Source organism: Lupinus angustifolius, chromosome LG03 (assembly GCF_001865875.1).
Source record: "Lupinus angustifolius cultivar Tanjil chromosome LG03, LupAngTanjil_v1.0, whole genome shotgun sequence".
NCBI lineage: Eukaryota > Viridiplantae > Streptophyta > Magnoliopsida > Fabales > Fabaceae > Lupinus > Lupinus angustifolius.
Window position 1 is genome coordinate 29,155,466 of NC_032011.1, and position 9,312 is coordinate 29,164,777.

Below are 9,312 nucleotides of genomic sequence, written 5' to 3' on the forward strand. Positions count from 1 at the left end.
TTTCATTATCAATGATAACCTCCTTGTTCTTATGAGCATTCACCCAGAAATATCTAGTTCTATCGATGAAACATTAGAAGGCATATCATTTAGATAAAGCTATAAGATAAAATAAAGAGTAAAGACATATCTTGTTCCCTAGTTTTTTTTTTTTTTTTGCGTGTGCCAATCTAGTACCTGAAAAATTGGAAAACTTAGAGTGATTCTCAAAAATATCAAATGTGAGTCAAATTAATATTTGTTACCATTTTCTTGAGTACTAGTTTGGATTTTTACTTTTTCGAGGATCAAATTGATACATATAAAAAATTATAAAAACCAAAATGAATATTCACTCTAAAATAAATTACCAATCTAATTAAACATAATACTTTGTGAATTTGTCATATTGTATGATAAATAGACACACTTCTATATTTTTTTGCTCAACACTACTATACCCCACTCGTGATGTTTTATATGGATACAATGGTTTTGACGCTCTTTCATAGTCTTATTCACTTCCTTTATATTAAAACAAACAATAAGTACATCAATATGTACTTTTATCTTACATAAAAAAATAAGGATAATTTTTATGTATATGATTTTATCAAGAAAGACTCATATTCACTACATCTAGGGACAAAAGCCCTCAAATTAGACTCATTAGTAATATTTGCATATTTTGTTGGAGGTTCAAGGTTGGTGTTTCTTTCAACATCTTTGACATATTTTCTGGTATCGGTTTTGAATTGTCTATGACTCTTGAAGACAATTTTAAGTATATAATCCTTGCAATCTTCACCAACATCAGAAGCCGACTAAAAGATAAGTAAAAATTCTAGTAAACACATATACGTAAAGAAATATGAATAAAGTATAAGGCAAAGTATGTTACCTACTATTGTGTCATTCCAAATGATATCTTTTAGACTATCCAATATCTTATCATTCCAATTGCTAAATGATATTGGCACAACATGAACAACCAACCCAATATACCTCACCAATATATTGGCACCCTTATTTTTACATGGTTTTCCTTTCATATTCCATTCAATCGTTAACTTAACATTCTTACTTCTTGCGCATAAAACTTTCTTCATAATAATTATCTTACATGTTCATTTTTTTTTACTCCGAGCATCATCACCACTATGAGATTCCATCATTCCTCTGCAATGAAAAAAATTATACAAATGTGTAAGAGCACTAGAAAATGTTGTGTCGTATAAATGTTGAGTTCTACTATGGAACCATAACAAAAATACATTTTGCTTATGTACACTCATTTTATGTACATTTTCTACTCACAATATACTCATGTCATTTACTACTCATTTGTATACTTTTTGCATATTTCCATCCATGAGATTTCCTAGCCACTTACATGTCATTCAAAAGATGTTCAAGGCACTTCCTATAACAGAAAACTAGTGACAATAACACGAAGAGATACATGCAAAGAGAAAAACTAATAAAAAAGTGAAAAACACACTGAAAAAGAAAAACTCACTTTTTGTATTAGCAAAGATTGAATGTTATGGGAAAGTTAGTTGAATGAAAGTCGCGGGAAGTCGATGTCATGGAAATGAATGTCATGGGAAGTGAGTGTCGTGGGAAAGTGAGTGAGATTTTCTCAGTCTTTGCGTCTGAATGAACGAGTGTTTGAGGAGGAATGTGGATGAGGTTTTTTGTTTAAATATTAAATAATATCATTAGCACTCACTACAAAAGCGCTATTAAATCTGCACATTCAATAATGTTCACTACAAAAAACACTATTGAACCTTGACATTAGTTGTTGATTAATTTCTCATCAAGATGTTGTTAGAAAATTAACTTTCTTGTCTATTTTTATTTTTATATCATACAATACTTACACCTTACATTATAAAACATCAAGGCAAGGCATGAGTAAATTTCCAGGGAGCTTGTAGCTTTTTGAGTCACTCAAAAAACTATTAGAGATGTTCGGTAAACAAAAATTGAAAGGTAGCCTATAAGTTTTAAAAAATGAGCTTGTGGCATTTGAAAGCTACTTTTCAGAAAGCTGCTTCAAGTAGGATTTTGAAAGTGAAAATATCTTTCAATAATTTACTTTCCAATTTTGCCCTTCAATATTTTAACAAATTACATTACATGCCCCTAATTAAAAAAATAATATTAACCTTATATGTCACCCATACCTTTCCTTCATTTATGTTTCTTTCACATAGAAAAACGAGCAACTCCTCCATTCACGTGACTTCCTAGTGATTATCACTTTAAGTATGTTATACAATTTATTTATATAGGACAAATGAGCCTATTTATTATGTATTTTTTTATTTTTATTTTTATGACATGGTTACATATGACATAGTTAGAGTTTCTCCTATTGTTTGATTTTAGACAATGAAATATATGATATTATTTGATGTATGAGTTAGATTGTTTAATGTATGAGTTAAATTTGTTGATGACTCAAGATATGATCCTTATTTTAAGGTAAACAATGTTTTATTTGTTATTTATTTTATTTATTAAAATGGTGACATTTGCATTAAGGATTGTATTGGATGCACTGATGAAAAGTTATCAGTTCTGAGATGGCTAGAAGAAATGATACAAGAACGTTAATATTTTACTTTTCTTTTAAAGCCAAATTAATTATGTTTTACCATATAATTTTTTAATTGAAATATCACTATTTGATTAATTTTAAAAAAGTGAAAAATATAACAAGAGTATAATATCTATGCAACGTTATTGTAAAGATTTATATACAATCTATATATCATTACTATTCATTTATATTTTTTTTTTGAAATGATAATAAAATATGAATGATGAATGACACAGTAACAATATATAAAATTCATACAATATATATGTGCATATATTTTTTCTTATATAATAAATACATATATAGTTCAAAAAATATTAAGCTGAAAACTTAAAAGACTAACAATAGATAATAGAGAATATCATGTGATGTACCCAAAAAAAAAAAGAACATGTGAACCAACTAACTAACCTTAATAATTGTGATTTGCATAATAAATTTGCACCTACTTGTGTACGTCATTGAAAAAGTGACCCACTCAACATTGTTTTCAAATTCGAGATAAACTTGTATAGAGACGCATGTAACATGTCATATTTGAAAACAAATATGTTTTACGGTGTTTGACATTATTATTTAAGATTAAATTTAATTAAAATTAAAATATTAATATGTTATCAAGATCTTATTAATTGTCTCGGTATGATTTCATTTTCAACTACAGAAGTAGATTTCAACCGCACATTCAGGTGTGAATTTATATTTCTTTTAAATAGATATGCAACAAGCCCCACACTACTTAAATGATGTAATAGAATTCTTCCCATACATCATTTCATATTTCACAATCTCAATCATCATTGGGTATGTACAAAAATTAAAGTATGTGTGCCTAAAATTTAGAATCTATTTATTATACGACAAAAATGTAGAAAATTGTACAATGCTAACATATGTATTTGAACAACCATAATCATTATTTATGGAAAATGATATATATCCTCCTACTAAATTCTTCTATTAATCCTTTTACCCACAATAAAGTGATATATGTCAAAAAGGTAATACCTTATTTGTTGATGATTGGTTTCCAAGTAATATGTGTTATATTTTTGTGAATAGAAAGATTAGTAGGAAGATATAACGTTACTCTTTATTTATTGAACGTTAGAAAAGTTACCAACTTTTTTTTATTGTAGTTGCCAAACAAAATGCTTTTGTACAATATGCATGCTATTACCAAGAAGCTCAATTACTATCATTTGCCACCACTACTATAATCAGTGAAGTGTTATAGTCACAGAAAAGCCACTCTCAATAACCCAAAAAACAAAGACCATCACCATACTCAAACTTGATCTAAAACCACCACCACCACATCACCCAGAGATGAAAAAACAAATAAAGATATTTTTTTTGGTCATCATTCACTGAAAAAAAGTTTGTTATTCACCATAGTCACCTGATATACAATATTCTTCGGTATGGGAAAGGGTATACAATATGCAATATCAGTAAAGCAATTTTAGTACAAACTGACCGAGCATTACAAAAAGGATTGTCCCAATGAATGGAGTCCTAATAAGCCGGTTGGGAAAGATAGAGCATCTACATCTACAAATATTGCACATAAATATGACTTAGGTTATGAAGGTGATCTACTATATGTATCATCAAATCATAGTCCAGATGAATGTATGTTTGACATTGGTTGTTCCCATCATATGACGCCAAACAGAGAATGATTCACCACACATGACATACAATTTTGGTTTCGCGTATCTCAAAAATAATGAAGCATGTGCAATTTATTGGCATGAGAGAAATCAGAATTGTGATTATGATAGTGAACAGAAGACGTTATGTGAGGTTAGGAACATACGATATTTGAAGAAGAATTTGATTTCTTTGGAGACATTACATGTCAAAGGATTTAGCTATAGAGTTGATGAGGACAATGATACTTTTCGAGTATGAAAACATGCTCTATTGTGATGAATGGTGAGAGGACAGTTGTGGGGAGTCAGCAAATGCAAGCTATATTTGGGAAAGAAACACAAGTTTATTTAAAGCTTGCCAACAAAGTGCTCGAGGCATTTTAGACTATATCATTATTGATGTATGGGACCCACTCAGGAACCACCCCTAGGATGTTTCAGGTGTTTTATTACCTTCGTTGCCAAATTCAAGGTTTCAAAGGTAGAGGTAGAGAACCAGACTGATAGAAAAATAAAATATATGAATCATGATGAATGCTCCACGTTGAATTCAAGGGAGTCCTCACTTCATTCATTATGTGACTTTGCATATGGGCCAAAGTGGGGAAAATAATTCCCAACCCTTTTAAGTAGGGCACGACCATGTTCTATGGATGGCTAGGACATATTTATTATGTCCTAAGATGGTTCATGAAACATTTAATTTGTCTTTTGCTATTTAAATTTCAGAATAAATGAAGTCCTTGAAAAGCATTAAATGAAGTCAAGACCACTAAAGACATGTTGGGCATTTCATGCATATCATTGAAGCCAAGTCAAATATGATTAATTCTTGAATGTTTTCATGCAAAGGATTAAAGTCATGAAGTTTATTTGTGCCAACCATTAAATCACTTCAAGAGTGATTATTCCTTGAAGTTTTCGTGCAAGACCATTCATCAAGTCAAGCATGATTAATTCAAGAGATGTTTTTCGTGCAAGGCATTCAAATTGATTCATGAAGACCAAAACAATTAAGGGTGGCCGAATTCTTCCCACAGAATTAGGAAATCTTAGTTAAAGCTTGGGACTCAAAATTTAAAGCTTGGTTAAAGCTTTGCTTGGGACTCAAAATTGCCATTAACTCGTGTCGACCACAACCTTCAAAGGGGGGGCCAAATTCTTCACTTGGTTAAAGCTTTGTATGGAATTCAAGACCTCCATTAAACTCATGTGATGGACCACAATTGAAAGGGAAACCGTCCAAGTCATGCACACCATTGATTGAGTTGTCCAAGTTGAGTCAAATTACAAGGCTGCCGTCCAAGAATTTAATACATTCAAGAATCATTCAAATGATTATTTGTGCAAAGCATTTAACAAAGACATTGAGTCTTGGAGGCAATTATTTCGTGATAGACTCAATTCAAAGTAGCCGAATTATGCATCAAAGAAGACTATGATTCCAAGGCTTAGATTTAAGGTTTTTTCATGGAAAATTAGAATGTCATTTATGTGTAGTTTTGAATTTTTTTTAGGATTTCGGTTGGACCTCTTTTACTCTCATAAGTTAGCCTATAATTGTAACATTTCGGTTTGAATGAGAACTAAGTTTGATTTCGTGTGAAAATACAAGGTTTATTCCTTCTTGTGTGAGAGTTCTTCTCCTAACTTCTTGGCTGAACCAAGATTACATATTCTTATCAAGAACCACGTTCTTGTGGCGAATAGCACCCGGCTTATCAACATCCTTGTTGTGGCGCCTTCATCTTCATACCTTTAACCACCTTCTTTTATCTTATAATTCATTGCTGCCTAAACACATTCATCAAAAATACCCATAGAAATCGTGGGTTCAATGACACCAAACAAGATAGATAATTGTAAACAAGGATCTCCTGAAGAGGTTCTCATCATTAGACAACAATATGAAGTACAAAGACTCACAATTTTAGCAATTCTATGAGGAACATGACATTTAGAGGCACTTCTCAATGAATAAGACTCCTCAGAAAAATGATATTATAGAGAGGATAAATATGACTTTTATAGAGATGGCCAGATTTCTGAGACTAAATGTTGGAATTTCCAAAAATGTTTGGGTAGAGGCACTTAGTATGACATACTATGTCATTAGTAGATCACCACAAGCTTCAGTGGGTATATTTGGAAGTATGAATAGGCAGCCCAATCAATTACAACAATTGGCGTATATTTGGTTGTCATGATTATATACATGTACCTAGTGATCATCGATCTAAACTTGATCCCTAGTCAAAAAATGTTTATTCATAAGATATACCAAAGATATGAAAGAGTTCAAGTTCTTGGATCCAATTTCAAAAAAAATGGTGTTTAGCAAAGATGTAGTGTTTGATGAAGATTTAATGCTAAAATAATGAGTTTTGACATAGGTGCCCATTCCAAATGGAGGGACTTTGACATAAAATATGATTCCAATGAGCTACGAAATGGTTCAAGTGAAGAAATATAAGGTACCAGGAACTAGTTCAAGTCAAGAACATGATGATTCTTAGACGGAGAGTTTGGGTGTTGAGGAGTATCTATTTGTCAATGATAGGGATAGACATCCTATCAAACCTCTAGAGATATGGCTTCAAGGATATGACTTTTGTTGCACTCCATATCAGTTCAAGAGATTCATGTAGCTTTCAAGAAGCTATAAACAGTTAGGAGGAAGAACAACAAATATGTATCATGATGGAGGATATGGAGTCTTACACAAGAAACAAACTTGAGACCTTGTCCCTTTCCCCCCCAGACAAGCATGCAATTGGGTGTACAAAAGGAAAACATCAGTATCAGAAAAAGAAGGGAAAAGTTCAAGGCTCGTCTTATAGTAAAAGAGTATTCACAATATAAGGAGATCGATTACAATGAGATTTTATCTCTAGTGGTGAGACACACTTCTATCAGGGTAGTGCTTGTCTTGGTACCTAACTAGGATACACACTTAGAATATATGGATGTGAAGACTGTCTTTCTCCATGGTGAGTTATAGGAGAAATTTTACATGACACAACCATAAGGGTTCACTACAACTGGACAAAGTTACTTGGTATTCAAGTTGAATAAGCCTCTATATGGGTTGAATCTGTCTCCTAAATAGTGGTACAAGCAGTTTGACACTTATATGTTAAAGCTTGGTTACGAGCACTATGAATATGATTTTTGTGTTTATGTGAGAAGCCTTGGTGAAAGCTCTTTTATTTTCCTGCTACTTTATGTTGATGATACGTTGGTTGTTGCTAATCATTTGAGTGATGTCAATGAGTTGTAAGTCATGTTGAGAAATGAGTTTGATATGAAATATTTAGGGGATGCTAGGAAGATTCTTGGGACGAATATTGACAAAGATATGAGAGCTAGAAAACTATGTCTCTTACAACAAAGTTGTGTTGAAAAGATCTTAGACATATTTGATATGAGCAATGCTAAAGTAGTGAGCACTCCATTGGAAAATCACTTCAAATTTTTCCTAAATCAATATTCAAAGACATACGAAGAGAATAAATATATATCAAAAGTTCCATATGCTAGAGTATGTTATTTGATGTATGCTACGATTTGCACTAGATCAAACTTGGCATAGACAGTTAGCCAAATGTCAAGTACATGTCAACATAGAGAAGCAACATTGGTAAGCTGTCAAATGTATTTTTAGATATTTGAATGTGACTGCAGATCTTGATATCATGTTTGGAAGCTAACAAAGTAAGTCTTCAGTTGTTGGTTATGTTCACCCTTGGAGGCGAACCAATTATGTGGAGATCATCAATGTAGTCTGTTGTTGTTCTGTCCACAACTGAAGCAAAGTACGTGGCAATTGTTGAAGCTTCTAAGGAAGCTCTATGGTTTATGGGGATGGTAAATGAATTAGGCATTGAGCAAGATGGAGTTCTGCTACATTGTGACAACCACAATGTTATCTTCTTGGTAAAGAACCAGATACTATTGCAGAAAGTCCAGACTTTGGAAAATGCCACTAATATGTTAACCAAATTGATTACCATACACAATTTTAGGCATTGCTTGAGTTTGCTGAATATTCACTGATGCGAGACTATGGAGGGCCCCTAACCCAGTGACGGAAGATGGAGATTGATGATATTCCCCAAGATGAAGATTGTTGTGCAATAGTTCATATTCTAATGGACCAGACCTTTTCTCCAAATAAGAACAATAAAAGTTATGAGTTTCGACAGATGTAAATGGTTGGGGTAGATGACTATATATTTATGTTTTATGTAAACCTAATGTAGAAGGAGAACAATGGCCACAAACATAAATCCTTATTCTCTAATACATAGAGGTAGTCTCTCAATGCTCTGAGGAGCGTATGCGCAATTGACCAAACCTTGTTACCAAATTCCTTGTGTTATTTTCTCTTTTCGCTATTCTATCTTACTATTTGATTATTTGTTTGTTCCCAATAGGATTGTGTGGAGGAAAGTTAAGTTTTTATTTTTTATATTATTTAATTTAAAAATAAATAAAAATATGAACTCTTTTTTTTTATCGGCAAAATATGAACTCTTATACTGTGTCACATATCAACAGATCAACCAAATACTAAACTCTTATGTATCAGAGAGTTCTGTATCGGAGAGGATCTCCCCTCCATGTTAAAGGACAATACCAACCAAATCTTCATATGTGAGATATTAAGGCTGGTGTGTGTCTCTTTGGGTTTGAGAACGTGTGGAGATTGCAAGAGTAGTTGCTTCTTTAAGTTATTTCTTTAAAATTTTATTCAATTTATAAGTTTATAATGGTAAATATTGATCAAACTTAAATATAAATTAATTTAAACTTATTACAAATGATAAAACAATAACGATCTAAATAATAACTAATAATATAGACATAAAATAATGACATATGATAAATTGAACAATATCAATTATGTTATCATTTACATGAATAAAAAGATTCGACTTCTGACAATAGATGTATAACTCATCTATTAATAACTAATCTTGCAGTAACATACTTTGTCATAACAAATTTTTATTGACTTTTTAGTCATTTCTTCCATACTAAATTAAATATATTTATGAAGAG

General features: G+C 31.7%; 1 long non-coding RNA gene across 1 annotated transcript; it reads right to left on the reverse strand.

The window, feature by feature from the left end:
• Positions 158-1,639, reverse strand: LOC109342657. Its single transcript, XR_002107114.1, has 3 exons — positions 1,499-1,639; positions 1,103-1,158; positions 158-177 (listed from the first exon to the last, which is right to left on the reverse strand). It is a non-coding gene; the product is annotated as an uncharacterized LOC109342657 (long non-coding RNA).